This window comes from Palaemon carinicauda, chromosome 19, assembly GCF_036898095.1.
Source record: "Palaemon carinicauda isolate YSFRI2023 chromosome 19, ASM3689809v2, whole genome shotgun sequence".
NCBI classification, from domain to species: Eukaryota; Metazoa; Arthropoda; class Malacostraca; order Decapoda; family Palaemonidae; genus Palaemon; species Palaemon carinicauda.
The window spans coordinates 18856508-18871968 of NC_090743.1; the positions used below are offsets into that span (position 1 = coordinate 18856508).

General features: G+C 46.8%; 2 protein-coding genes across 3 annotated transcripts in view; one reads left to right on the forward strand and one right to left on the reverse strand.

Moving 5' to 3' along the window:
• Nucleotides 1–15461, reverse strand: part of LOC137658497 (adhesive plaque matrix protein-like) — a 1563467-nt gene that overhangs the window by 1069489 nt on the left and 478517 nt on the right. The gene's annotated exons all lie outside the window — the stretch shown is intronic.
• LOC137658493 (uncharacterized) overlaps nt 1–15461 on the forward strand; it is a 444691-nt gene that overhangs the window by 273430 nt on the left and 155800 nt on the right. The window lies entirely within an intron of this gene.

The window sequence follows — 15461 nt, forward strand, 5'->3', positions numbered from 1 at the left end:
GCACAGCACCTTGAACTGGTAGATCTTGTTGTCTAGGCAAAATCTTAGGTACTTCCTGGAAGACGGATGGACTGGGATCTGGAAGTACGCATCCTTCAGGTCCAGTGTACACATGAAGTCTTGCGGTCTCACTGCAAGTCTGAATGAATGAATGAATGATTTAAAGTTTTCAGGCATCCTGACATCTAAGGTCATTGACGCCGGTAACATTTAATTTATATATACAAAAGTAAAAAATGAAATAAAATAAAAAATTAAAGAGTATTCAATTAAAATCATAAAAATTGAATGTCATAAAAGTTAAATATTTTTCAGAAGACCTGCTTCTGAAAGAAATCTAAAAATGCCACTTGCATGGTAGGACACATCATTTCCAAGAATCTTGGCAAGGATGAACCTGCCACCCTCACCTCGAGCCTCAAACAAATATCTATTCCGCAAGATGTCATAATTGGGGCATTCGGTCAACAAATGCCTTACTGTTAGAGGTACTAAACAGTTGTCACAATACGGTTGCTGTTGGCCCTTCAACAGAAACTCATGTGTCAACCGAGTGTGACCAATACGGAGACGACAAAGAGACGTCTCCCATTTTCGGGGCATCATATTATACCTCCAAGGAGATATGTCATTTGTTACTTCCCTCATTTTATTGCCATCTTGACTATCCCATTGCTGTTGCCATTTATTGCAAACCAATTTCTTGATGTCAGGTAAGAAATCATTACAGGGAATGGGATATCTTGGCAGCAACTCTGATGCAGCCTCCTTAGCCAGTGAATCTGCCTTCTCATTCCCGGACACACCTACATGTGCTGGAACCCAACAAAATTGAACTGTTATACCTCTCCGTCCAATAAGGAAAAGCCATTCTAAAATCTTTAAAACTAGAGGGTTATTAGAATTAAAAGCTTCCATAGCTTGAAGGACACTCCTTGCATCACTAAAAATTGTAAAATTACCCTCCTTCTCCAACGCTATTTTCTCAATAGCAGTTAATATGCCATACAGTTCGGCAGTAAATATGGAAGCGGTCAGAGGAAGTGCACCTCTACAATTAAAACCATTACTATGTACTCCAAATCCAACGCCAGCATCAGATTTGGAGCCATCAGTATAGATAAAAGTTGATCCTCTATGTTCTTTAACATGTTCATTAAAAAGAGACCTGGCTTCTATGTCTGACATATTCTTCTTATCTCCAATAAAATATTTACAAAAAGATATCTCTGGTAACTTCCATGGAGGCGTTGATGATATCTTGAATGGAAGTATCTTATTTCTAATTATATCCAGACTATTTAATAATTGTTTCACCCGAAAGCCATAAGGTTGAGGGGATTTTGGGTGCAACTCAAAGTATGATGCTTGTCTTACAAGGCTTGCAGTCTGAAAGGCTAGAGAGTTAGGGAGTCTTTGCAATCTAAACCAATACCGAAGAATGGAAGACATTCGGTAAAGGTCTAGAGGTAACTCTCCAGCATCAACAAGGAGACTTGGGATAGGCGAGGTTTTAAAAGCTCCAGTAGACAATCTAATACCTGCATGATGTATCGAGTCCAATATTTTTAACCGGCTTGGGGTGGCTGAAGAATATACCTCACAACCATAACTAATTTTGGAAAAAATCAAGGCCTTGTATAATTTTAAAATAGTATTGCGGTCTGCCCCCCATGATGTATGGGACAATACTTTTAAGATATTCAGAGCTTCAACACATTTAGCTTTTAGCGCTTTTAGGTGAGAAACCCATGTAAGTTTACAGTCAAATATCAAACCTAAAAATTTGGTTTCCGATACACATGGTATCCGTTGACCTTTAATGTATATATCCGGGTCTGGATGTACTCCCCGGATACGACAAAAATGGACAATGGTAGTTTTACTTGTCGAGAACTTGAATCCATTCATGTCAGCCCACTGGATAATTTTATCAATAGAGAGTTGGATTTTTCTCTCAACCATTGCCATTCTAGTGCCAGCAAATGATATTGAGAGATCATCCACAAATAATGTTGAGAGAACATCCTGGGGAATGGCTGAGGATATCCCATTAATTGCTAGTGCAAAAAGGGTTACACTCAGCACACTACCCTGAGGAACTCCTTCTTCCTGGCACTTACTCTCTGATAGAGTTTCCCCCACACTCACTTGAAAAACTCTACGTGAAAGAAATGCCTGAATAAATAGTGGCAGCTCTCCTCTCAATCCCAATTCATGAATGGTTTTAAGAATACCATATCTCCATGTCGTATCATATGCCTTTTCAAGGTCAAAAAATACTGTAACATCGTGCTGTTTGGAAGCAAAGGCTTCACAAATAGAAGACTCAAGTCGTATCAACACATCAGTCGTTGAGTGCATTTTTCGGAATCCACATTGAATCGGTGATAAAATACCTTTCTTTTCAAGGTAACATATCAGCCTTGCATTGACCATCTTCTCCATAATTTTACATAAACAATATGTCAATGCAATAGGACGATAGTTTGCTGCTAAAAACTTGTCTTTACCGGGTTTTAAAAAGGCTAAAATAATGGCTAGTTCCCAAACACTTGGGTAACTATGATCATGCCATATTCTATTAATAATGCTTAAAATAAATAGCTTTGTATTAAAATGTACATGTTTAATCATTGCATATGGAATTCCATCAGGTCCAGGGGCTGTATCGTTGCAATGAGCAAGTGCGGAATCAAATTCTCTTTCAGTGAAAGGAGAATTATACGACTCTTCCCTTCTTGTTGCAAAATTTAAAATTTTATTTTCTTCAGTGCTCCTATACTGGTGACCAGGGGCTCCTTCACACTTGCTGGATACATTTGAAAAATGATTAGCCAAGGCATTGCTAACTTCATTTGCTTCAGTTACATACTGGCCATTCACCTTCAACACTGGTGGTGGGTTGGGGGTGAATTTGCCAGCTATCTTTTTTACTTTCCTCCACACAGAAGATGGTGGTGTTCTACTGTTAATGGAGGAAACAAAAGACATCCATGACTGGCGCCTTGCTTCTTTCATGGCACGACGGAACTGTGCTCTACATTTCTTGTACATAATTAAATTCTCATCAGTTCGGAGTCTACGCAATCGTGTTAGAGATCTTCTTGTGGCTCTGTGGAGTGCAGTTAGTTCTGAAGACCACCACGGGACTGGTCGTCGTTTGAATAACCCTGTTGTTTTGGGAATTGAATTGACTCCTGCTGTATGAAGAGTTCCATTCAGCAGGTCTATAGCATCATCAATACTTTCAAACTGTTCTGCTCTCCCTTCGATTTCACTTAGCTCAGAAAATTTAACCCAGTCTGCCTTGTCTAGATTCCAACGTGGCGATCTTTGCAAAGGTGGACCCTTGTTGGTGTTTATAATGATTGGTGCATGATCACTAGTATGCCAATCATCTAATGTCCTCCAATCAAAATCAAGAAGGCAGTTAGAGCTTGCAATTGAAAGGTCAATGCATGACAAAGTACCTGTCTGAACATGGAAGTGCGTGGGCTCTCCTGTATTAAGGAGCCCCACATCCTCATTCTCCACAATTGATGAGATAATATTGCCCCTTGTGTTGGCCAAAACATCACCCCATAAAGGATGTCTACCATTCATATCTCCCAGTAAGAGAAAAGGTTGAGGGAGTTGTTGAATAACTTCTGCTAAATCATCATATAAAATATCATCATTTGGAGGTAAGTACAGAGAGCATATTGTATATTTTCTCCCTATATCAATTTGTACAACAACTGCCTGCAGGGTTGTACGTATAGACATGGGTATTTGGGGAACATCTCGACGAATGTACATGAGACTTCCGCCATGGCTCCCTGCTTGTTGATTATATGGTGTTCTATAGCTAACATACTCTCGAGGACTAGGAGTGTTAGAATCAAGCATACTTTCCTGTAGACATACTATTATGGGGGAATGCTCATGAATTAGGAGCTTAAGTTCTTCATATTTCGCCCTCAAACCCTGACAGTTCCATTGCAAAATGGAGGAGAAAACTATGGATTATTTCTGGAAGACGTCTTGGGTGAGGTCTTCCCATTAGCAGTTTTTAATCTAACATTATTACTTGTAGGTTTCTTCAGAGATGGTCTTGTTAAGTTGGGTTTTACGTTGGTGTTTTTCTTTGTATCTTTTTTATCTATTTGTTAAGGGGGATGGTGGACCTCAACTTGAATTTCTGATTTATTTAAATTATCTTCTGGTTGATCGGCAACATCAACAGACAAAACATCATTTATTTGATGTCATAATTCTAGTATTTCTTATGGAAGGGGGTGAGAGAGATGGAGGTCTCTCTCTTTTACGATTAGTAGGTTGTGAGTTACCAGGTTTTTGTACCTTCCCCACTACAGGTACACCTGATAACTTGGTGTCAGGTGGAATCTCCATTAAATCAGGCAAGGATATGGCCTGGGAGAGGTTAGTACTATCCTTTGTAATGGGGGACAAAGGTTTGATAGTGGTGGCCAATGTCTTTTGGTTGATACTCAATGATAAATCTTTAGGAGGAGATGTTCTTGTCTTATGCAGCACTTTATCAATAGATTGTGAATTCCTTTTTCGAGAACTACCTACAGTAGTAGGTGGGTGAGATGATTCCCGAGGAACTTTTTCTCCTGTTTTTAATGTTTTTGCATAAGTATTAGATTTATTTAATAATCTCTTGGCATGTCCCACGCTTACATGTTCAATAATTGATTTATTGAGGGCAGCCTCTTCTAACTTATAAAACTGGCAGCTCCTATCATTAGATTTATGATTAGAGTTGCAGTTTAAGCATCTTGCCTCAAGTGTACAATCCCCATGGTAAATTTTGGAGCAAGTATTACAAATTTTTTCATTATTGCAAACTTTGGAAGGATGTCCAAATTTAAAGCAATTATAACATTGCAGTGGCTTCTGCTTAAAAGGTTGAACTCTGATCCTTTCGTTTTCTATGTCTATGTGGAAAGGTACATATCAGCATCCTGGAAAATAAGAACAATCATTGATGTTCCAGGTACTTTATGTACTTTCCACACTGATAGGGGACACATGGCCAATATCTCCTCTTCAGTAAATTCATACAGATCCCTATTAAAAACCACTCCCCTTCCATAGCTAAAGTTTAGATGGGGTTTGATGTCCAATTTTATATCATCATTTACTGTCTTCAAATTAGACAGTATAACAGACTGTGTGTATGACTTGGCCTTTATCAAGAAACTTTTCTTCCCGAATCGAGATATATCTCCAGGTGCGATCGTACCTACCTTCCTCTGAAGAAATTTGCATATCTTGAAATAATTTTCCGTACCTCCCACAGATTGAGCAAGAAGCCACATTGGTGGTTTTGGCTTTCTTTGGGATGGTATATCTGCCTCTATATCTTTATCAGCCCAGTCTGCTGGTCTGTAGACATCCAGATCTTTAGGTGCCCCATCACAAAGAGCACCCTTAACACTCATATTACCTACTTTAATATCAACAATGTTACAGCTTGCATTAAATGCTTCCTCATGACAATTAAATGATAACCAAGATTCCCAATTATCATCTTGAAGTTTCATTCTAATTTCTTTTATTGATCCGTAACACTCAAATATTTTATGTAGCACATCATAATTAGCTTCTAAAGGGATTTGGGTAACGTGCAGGACTTTCAGTTTTCCTGTGTTGCCCAAATTACCCTTTTTCAGAATGTTTAAAGAACAGTCCTTTTTAGTTCCTAGGTCGTCAACGGAGTTTTCTTTAAATGAATTGCCAGAGGTCGTCAACAGTGCCGGGGGCGAGTCAGCATATCCAGGGGAGGTGGGGTCATTTTCACAAGAATCCATCATAAAAAAGAAGAGAGAAGAGTGATTTTTTGAAGTTTGATTTACCTGCTTGAGAACATTAAGGCATCACATGTTGGGAAGGAAATTTACACTCTCCACTACCGGCACAGTGAGAGTATACTTCCCAGATGGTCCACTCCATACCCTACCCGAAGGATAGCATCAAAACAGATATAGAGGCACAGGTGTAAGCTGAACCCGCCTGTTAGGACTGAGACCAAGAAACTATGGAATCATCCTCCCCATATCTGTAATGACGGGCTTCCGGCCAGAAGCCGAGAGTCCTACCCCAAGCATTGGATCCCCCTGGATTCCGAAGACCCAACACTTGGAATAGTTCCGCCAAAAAGGTCCAAACCATCTTCGGGATGGCTGAGATCATCCTATACACTCACATATAGCTTTGAGCACAAACGCCTCCCAACCGCGACACCTTTCACATTCATCAAAGCAGGCAGCAATACCGGATGCAGAAACATCCGCCCAAGTGGCAATAACAGATGTAGAAACATCCATGCCATAAAGAGAAAAAAAAAAATAATAAACATACATATATATGTAAAAATATACACATATACATATGGAAAATTTTACTCATAGGGTTGGGACAGCATCATGAAAGAAAGTTTAATATTAGGAGAAGGTTGAAGCAATATAAAGAGGAAGAAAAAGATAAGAAAGAGAGAAATTTAGATTCGAACTGGGGGAGCAATTTCCCCAAGTTCGAGAGCCCTCTTGCCCGTCACCAAGATTCAGCATGGGAATGAAATGCCGTGCTGAAGCTCAATGACTTCATCAAGGCATTCTCTCATTAAGAGGGTCACTGCAAGTCTGACCGTGTCTGCCGTCTCCATGCTGAACGGAGTCTGTTTGACAAACCCGTTCAGGGTCGAGAGGTCGATGACTGGTCTCCAGCCTCCAGACGCCTTCTTTACAAGAAAGAGTCGACTATAGAAGCCTGGGGACCCGTCTGCCACCTTTTGGAGAGCGTCCTTCTTCAACATGGTCTAGACTTTCGCCAGGAGGGCTTGCCCCCTTACCGATCCCATGGTAAGGGAGCTCAATGACACTGGCCTCGCTGTCAGGGGAGGTAGAGAGGATGTGAACGGGACGCGATAACCCCGAGCGATCACGGAAATCGTCCAGGTATGTGCCCCGGGTTGCTGCCACCTTGTCGCGCAACTTTGTAGGCATCCCCCCACTGGTGGACATGCAGGGGGACTGCCAATCCTAGCGTTTACGGCCTCTGCCGCTCCCTCTAGGATTTTTACCTCCCCTTCCTGTCCTTGACGGGAAAGGGCTTAGACACCTTTGGCTTCGCTGCTGTAGTCTTTTTCGTATTCTTAGCTGGACGGGGCTGCTGAGTTGCTGGAGGTTTGTAGGGCCTTGATGTCAGGGCCCTATGGAGGAGGGAGTCTTGGTTGGACTTCCTCCACCTCTCAGCGGCTAGCTCCAAGTCCTTAGGCTCGAACAGACACTTACCGAGCACGGAAGAGTGTCTGAGCCTGCTACCGTCGGAACTGGGGACTTTCTGGTGGAACCTCTCGGCAACTGCGTCTCGACGTTTCAGGATCGTATTGGCCCACAAGCTCGAGACTTGGTGGGCCAAAAACTCTTATGGTCTGCGTGCCAGAGAGTAAGAATGTCTCCAGTACCTTCCTGGTGCTTTCTTTGGACAGGTCCTCAGACGGCACCAAGATGCCCAGAGACCCCAGCCAGATGTCAAGCCACGAAGTTGCCTGCATGGCACACTTCACCACCTTCTCCTGGCTTAGGATCTCAGTGTCAGAATACGAAACCTGCCGGTTGGAAAGTCTCTCTAGAGGGACTCCCCCAGTGAGTTCTTCCACAGAATGGTGAATGGGAAGACTCAAACAAGTCTCCTCTAAGATCTCGAAATACCTCCTCTAGTGGACTCGAGGAGGAGGGAGGAGCTAGTTACCGGCGCTGGATCTGTTGGAGGCGGCAAGCTCGGAGAGCTGGCCTTCGACCTTGTCTCTGGCACTCTTCATCCCTTGTGACCAGGGCAAGGGTGCACTGGCCCTAGAGAGCTTCTGGGTGCCGTAGATTCGGTCCATGACCGTGTCCTTCCCCTCAGGAGGAGGAATCTCAGGGTCCGGATCCCCGTTGAGATTTCTCATGAGGGTCAGAACTTGCCGGAACGCATGTTCTGACTCTTGATGCTCTCCTCCCGAAGGGCTAGCAGCAAAGTCTCCAGTCCCCAGTGGCTCTTCCTGGGGGGACACGTGGACATTCTCCGAAGGTCTAGCTGGTTCCTGTCTTATCCTTGCAGAAGACTTCGGCAAAGTCTTCGAGTCCTTCGGCTCCCTCCTGGGAGGGATAGGATGCAGGCTCTTCTCCAACCCGGCGTGAGGAGACTTCTCAGGGAGAGGCGTAGTTTTCCCCATTGGTGCGATGGGGGAACGGACCGGCTTGTCCGACTCCCCTGAGGATGGGAAATCCTCGTCCGCAGGGGAGGGAGAGAAAGTCTGGGGGGGAGAAGGAGCCTTGCGCAAGGATTTCCGAGGAGACAGCTTAGCCCTCGGAGAAGTCACCACGGAGGGGACTCCTCTCTTCCTCTTCAGGGGAGACGAGGTGGCCACTGCTTTGTGACCTAGTTCAGAGAACACAGGCTTAAAAGCCTGCATGAGAGCTCTGACAATGGTACCAAACCAGGGCTGTTGGCTGACAGTCGCGCTGTCAGACACTCCCTCTGGAGGGAAGGTGATTGAACGATCCCTAGGAGGAGTCGACAAAAGAGGGGTTGGCCTGAGCTGAAAGAGAGTCCTTAGACCTGTCCGGAAACCGCCCCTCCTCCGGCAAGCGCGCTGTTCTGAGCTTGCAAGGGGGGGAACGAGAAGAAGCCCATGAAGTCGCGTGCGGGATCGCGCTGGCGATCGCGGCCTGAATCGCGCTGGTAGTCGCGCGGTGAGCCCCTCCATGGATCGCGCGCGGCAGGATCGTGTGATACAGGAACTTAGCGCGCAAGGGGGGGCGCATAGGTGACGGCGAGCGTGCGCAAGGGGGCGCATAGGTGACGGAGAGCGTGCGCAGGAGCTGGAATGTGGGGCGGTGTTGAAGGCAGGATAGGAGCTGGAGCAACCTTCTGCTCACGTGTATGCAGGCGCGCAGGAACCTGCTGATGAGGCCGTGCGGGCGAAATTATTGGGCGCGTGCGCAGGAGAAATATTCCTAGCGCGTGAAGCGCGAGTGTCAGGAAGCACGGGGCAAGGGCGCGATTGCGCAGCCTCGTGGGGGCGCAAAGGTGAGCTGGCGCGCAGGAGAACGATGCGCAGGTGGTGCAGGCACTGCCCTCTGAGGTGAACGAGGGCGCGCTGGGCGCACAGGAGATCGTGGGCGCGCATCAGGACGCTGGCGTAAGGGCATGTGCTGCTGTGATGGGCGGCAACCAGAATCGGGCACACTGGTGTGCGCTGCTGCGATGGGAGCGCAGGGTGCGCTGCTGGGCTGGGCGCGAGTGGGGCGCAACAGGATTCGGGCGCACAAGGGTGCGCAGTTTAGAAGAAGGCAGGGGTACCTGTGAGCGCCCGTGCGCTAACTTAGGTACCTCCTGTACTGCGCGCTGGACTGTAAGAGAGCGCTGGCGCGTTGGCGAGCGCTTGCGCGCTGTCAGGAACTGCGGCTGTGCGCTTAATTCCAGAGGCCCTGGAGAGCGCTGACGAAGAGGAGAGCGCTTAGGCGCTGTAGCAAGAACTGCAGGAGGGCGCTGGCGCACTATAACAGTAACTGCAGGAGGGCGCGCAGGAGATCGTGGACGCGCAGGGTGACTCTGGCGCGTATGAACAGGAGCAGGAGATCTCACGTGCGCAAGGGAGTGCAGTGGCACTAGGTCAGGAACAGCAGCAAGACGGCGCACAGGGGGTGCCTGGTGCTTAAGGGATTGAGGCACAGTTTTGCACTCAAGTCCCTTGTGCCCCGAAGGGACCGGTGCCTGTACAATGACAGGATCAGCATCCTTGAAGGGTGATGGCAGGACAGCAGGTCTGGAGGGTGACAGGTAAGGGGGTCCCGAAGGACGACCTTCCACCGAAGGAGATCGCAAACTATCTTCAGAGAGGTCTAAGGTGGTAGCTGGCAGGATTGGAGAACAAAGTGTCTCCTTAGCAGAGGACTACGGGGACGACGAGCCGAAAAGGTGCCTCCTAACTCCCTTGTGAGGAGAAGGAAGTCCTCTACGGCGAAGGGGAGGACGAGCCTTCCGCCCTATACGCCCTCTAGGGGCCGTGGGATCAGCAAGCTTACCTTCGTAAGGCCTTCGCAGAGGAGTCTCTGTAAGTGAACTCCCCCGGGGGGAGAATCACCAGCAGGAGAGACCGTGGGACTAAATTCCGCCCTTGAAAGATGTTCGGAGGGGGAATCAGAGCCTTCAGCTACCTCAGCAACAGGAGCAGTTTGATCCGACACACCGGAGGCCTCCGTTATAAAAACGTCGACGATAGACAGAGGATCTACGTCTGCTATCGCTGGCGACTGTTTAACAGCTGCTCCTAGCTTGATCATATCAACAGGGCTTCCTTGGAGGGCCAACCCTGAAGCCCCAAGGAAGACCAAAGCTGTAACAAATCACGACTAGGTACAGGGAAATCAATATCCTCCTCTGAGGGAGGAGGGGCAGCTGTCTCGCTATGGTAGGCAACTACCTCTCCCGCACCCTGGGATCGGTCAACAGAACAACGGTCTACGCTCCCCATCGACGGTCTCTCGGAAGAGACCAATCGAGTGGGAGCTTCGGAGGTGGTTTGGGCTACGGAAGAAGAGGCCTTGGGATTTTCTCTCAAAGAAGCCTTTGGAGGAGAAATATCCCTTTTGGACCTCTTCTTCCGGCGCTGGGCAAACCTCTCCCACTGGGAGGTAGACCACTCCCTACACTCACCGCATACATTACCCTTTTCACACCGTTGGCCCTACAATGAGGACACAAGGTGTGAGGATCTGTGTCTACCGCCAACATAAAGGTCCCACAAGGGCGGTCAAGTAAACCAGCTTTCAGAAGACATGCTTCTGAAATAAATCTAAAAATACCACTAGTATGGTACAACACACGTCCAAGAATCTTGGCAAGGATGAACCCTCCATCCTCACCTCGAGCCTCAAACATACATCTATTTCTTTTGGCACAACAAGTGGGGCAATCGATCAACAAATGCCTCACTATTAAGGGTACCAAACATTCAAAACAATATGGCTAATGTTGCTCGGTCATCAGAAACTCGTGTCAACCGACCGAGTGTGACCAATGAGGAGACGACAAAAAGAAGTCTCCCACTTTGGCATTATATTATATACCTCCAAGGCAATATAACATACATTATCTCATTTTATTTCCATCTAGACTATCCCAATGGTGTTGCCAATTATTACAAAACAATTTCTTAATGGTAGGTACAAGTTCTTTACAGAGGATGGGATACCTTCTTGGTAGCAACTCGCATGCATTATTCTTTCCCAGTAAATCTGCCTTCTCATTCCCAGACACACCTACATGTGCTGGAACCCAACAAAATCGAACTGTTATACCTCTCAGTCCAATAATAAAAAGTCATTCTAAGATCATTAAAACTAAAGAGTTACTGGAATTAAAATTTTCAAAAGCTTGACACTCCTTGTATCACTAAAAATGGTAAAATTACCCTCCAATGCCATTTTCTCAATGACGGTCAGTATGCCATACAGTTCTGCATTAAATATGGCAGCTGTTGGAGGAAGTGTACCTCTGCAATTAATCACAGGATGTTGGGCTCAAGATAGATAGAAGACGGACGGATGATGAGAATAGAATATGTGATGGAAGACAAAAAATCCTTGGATAGAGAAAGGATTAAAGAGGTGGAATCATTTAAATATTTAGGAACTATGACCTTTAAAACAAGATCTTTAGAATTTGAGTTTAATGAAAGATTGGAAAAAGCAAATCAGACAATGGCTAGGGTAAGTAAAATTTGGAAATCAAATTGCCTGAAATTAAGTGTAAAAATCAGGCCATACCAGTTTAATGAGTCAAATGTTACTGTATGGACATGAATCGTGGTATGACAATGAAACAATATCCAACAGATTTTGTAGATTTGAGAACAAAGCCCTCAGAAGAATATTGGGAGGTAAATAGCAGGACAGGATTAGAAATGAAACTATAAGAGCGTTCTCGAGTGCCATATGTGGCTGAGCTCATCGTGACGGGTAGATGGAGATGGTTTGGGTAGGCTCTTTGCATTCCCCAAGAGATTAGTTCACCAAACTTTCAACTGGGCTCCACAAAGCACTAAAAGAGTTGGAAGACCCAGGCTTACATGGCTGGGGACTATGAAGTCATAAGTGGGAAATGAAGAATGGAGAAGTATTGATTTTAAAGCTCAAGATAGAAAAGACTGGCGAAATCTAACCGAGGCCCTTTGCATCAATAGGTATAGGAGGAGATGATGATGCTCTGCCTAACTCTGGAAATCTCATTCATACATCCCCTACCCCTTGTAAAAGCACCCTGCAGTTCTAAGATTGCATCCTCTGTTTTATCCTTAATCCTATTAATTAGCACTACCATACACTTTTCCAACAACATTCAACAAACTAATACCCCTTGAAAAACAACACATGTACTGTACATCTCTATTACTTTACTTGGCGTGTAAGGACAATGTCCTACAATACTTGTAGCACTCTTTTTACCTTTGTACATATTCTGTGTAAATACCCTGTAAATATTGTTTATGCATATAGGCGCAGAATCACCTTCCCTTCATTTTTATGTAAGACTCATTCTTATATGTCAAGCATGGGCTTTTATATTAACCATAAAGTCAATGTAAGAAAACACGAATGCCCCGCATCTCTCACCTGTTCATGGTCGGACAGTCACCTACCAAGGTCACTACAACTCAGTCCGCACTGGTCAATGTATTCGACCCCTGTCGGAAATAAGGCATCACTCAACTATGGTCTGTCTCTCATACCTCACAACTGGAGACACCAGTGTTTTCCCTTGACGGACTTACAACGGAGATTTCCAAAGAAATCGTTTGGGCTTGCAACTCTATCAATCTCAACGCCATTATTGGACTCATCACGGCATAGGGTTAGTTTACGTTTTGGCGTTGGCGAAACTTTGCTGTGGAGTCCTCCTTGACGGACTCATGATGGCGATTTCGACAAATCGTTTGGGCTCCCAACTCTACATACCCTAACGCCACAAACAGACTCATCATGGCGCAAAACATTTTGCATTCTAAACGCAGTTTTTGCCACGGCAATTAGCAACTACTCAGCTGCTTGGAATTTCTACTCCGTTAGCGGACTAAATACGGCTCTCTACTGAGTTTAGGAGTGTGAGGTCAGGAGGAGAGATTTGGAAGTTTATAGTACCTCATCCCTCGCAACCGAAGGGCACGGTGCAGTATTCACGCAAATAACACAAATGTCTATGGGACAGAAGTTACAGCTGCCTCCACTCACATCGGATGCAACGACGGTATGGGTTCAGCGTGTAGAGGCCCATTTCAGGTTGGCAAACATCAGCGATGAATTGAAAAATCAGACATGGTGATGATAATGCCGACGCGTTCAAAAAAGAATCTCATCCTGGCTGAAACAGAGGCCGGGACCCATGTGGTACAGCAACCCTAAAAATAAACTGACTTAGGTCTACGATCTCCCAGTACCCCTAAGGGTCCAGAGCGCCCTCGACCTAATGACAACGCCCCTTGGTGACATTTGTCCCTCAGCTGCCTGGGATGAACTGTTGAACCTCCTCCAGTTGAACGAGCTCGACAGCGATGGGCAGCCCAGGGAGATAAGCCTGTCAAGGGAGATCTTCCCCCATCACATTCCCCAAAGCATCCACGCCCAGCTGGAGGGCGCCGAGGACCTGGATATGTAGGCTCTAGATATGCTGCCACCACCTCCGTCAACTCCGTCAACGCCGTCAATGCCGTCAATGCCGTCACGGAGGAGACAGAAGAGTACCCGGCGGAACCAGACAATATAGGGGTCAACGCGATCCACGGCGGAAAATCCAAATACTCCCGCCCACGGCCCCCACCGCAGCAGTGACGCCAGTAGCGCCCCCAGCAGGAGCAAGGGCAACGACAAGAGGACCACTACCACAAGGGCCCCGACCTTCCCAGATGGTGCTAATTCCACCGAATCTGGGGAAAAGAGGCATGGAAGTGTGTCCAACCATGCGCCCATCCAAAAAACTAGGTGGTTGACGATGCCTACAAGCAACCGTACAGCAGGTCAGGCCCGATCACACAGGCTTCTACATCCTCGACGTCAACGCAGGAAAAAGGTTCCTGGTAGGTACCGGTTCTACAGCGTCAACGATCCCGGCCCCGAAAGACGACCACAGCCTCCCATTAGACAACAAGGCCTCCTTGGTTGCTGCGAACAGCACCATCACCTGTTACTGGACAAGGATACTGAAGATATCCATCGTGGGCCGGAAGCTGGCCTTTCCTGATCGCAGACGTCAAGAGGCCCCTCCTGGGCGCAGACTTGCTCGGTTACCATTGTCTGCTGGTACACGTGCATCACAAACGACTAGTGGACCAGGGGACCTAACGGTCCCACCATCTCTCCAGTGGGCCCAGCCTCCCCAGGGTGTGCTCAGTCATGCCCCATGAATACGTCTGCCTGCTGCAAGAATTCCCGGAAGTTTTCAAATCGGAGCTGTACCTACTGGAGGGCGTTCCCGCCAAGCATGGGATATTCCACCATATCTCTACGACTGGCGCCCCAACCCACTGTAGGTTCTGATGCCTCCCTCCGCAGAAGCTACAGGACGCCAAGCGCGCCTTCCAGGAGATGGAGTGCATGGGAATCTGCAAAAAGGCATCTAGCCTGTGGGCCTCTCCGCTGCACATGGTCAAGAAACCCAACGGGAGTTGGAGGCCCTGCGGTGATTATAAGACACCTCAATCTGGCCACGACACCTGACCACTACTCATTGCCCAACATGCAGGAGCTCACCGAAGACCTCCACGGGGCTAATATTTTCTCAAAGATGGACCTCTAAAAGTCCTATTTTCAAGACCCCATGTCCCGACGACATCCCAACAACAGCCATCATAACGTCATTCGGGTCCTACATGTTCTCCTACTTGACATTCGGCCTGAGAAACGCTGGGGCAACTTTCCAGCGTCTGATAGACAGCATTTTGGGGGACCTTCCCTTCTGCGCTGTCTATGTCGACGACATCCTCGTGTTCTCCAAGACGCAGGAGGAACACCAGGGGCACGTGAAGACTGTTCTGAAGCAACTGCAGGAGAATGGCCTTGTAGTACGCTTTGATAAATGCACTTTCGGGGCCAAGAAGGGAGTTCCTAGGGCACGAACTCTCAAAGGAATGTGCACCCAGTGATGTCAAGGGTAGATTCCATAAACAAGTTCCCGACGCTGACCTCCGTGAAGTCCCTCCAGGAATTCTTCGGCATGGCGAACAACTACCGGAAGTTCCTGCCCAACATAACCGGTGTGATGAACTCCCTTCTCAACGTCCTGAAGGGGAGACCGAAGCAGCTACAGTGAGGTTCCAATGGCCCCACTCTGCTCTGCAATACCGCACAGACCACCCGCAACCTTTCATTCCACCATCGAGACGAAGGCTGGCATTTGACGTCATCCAC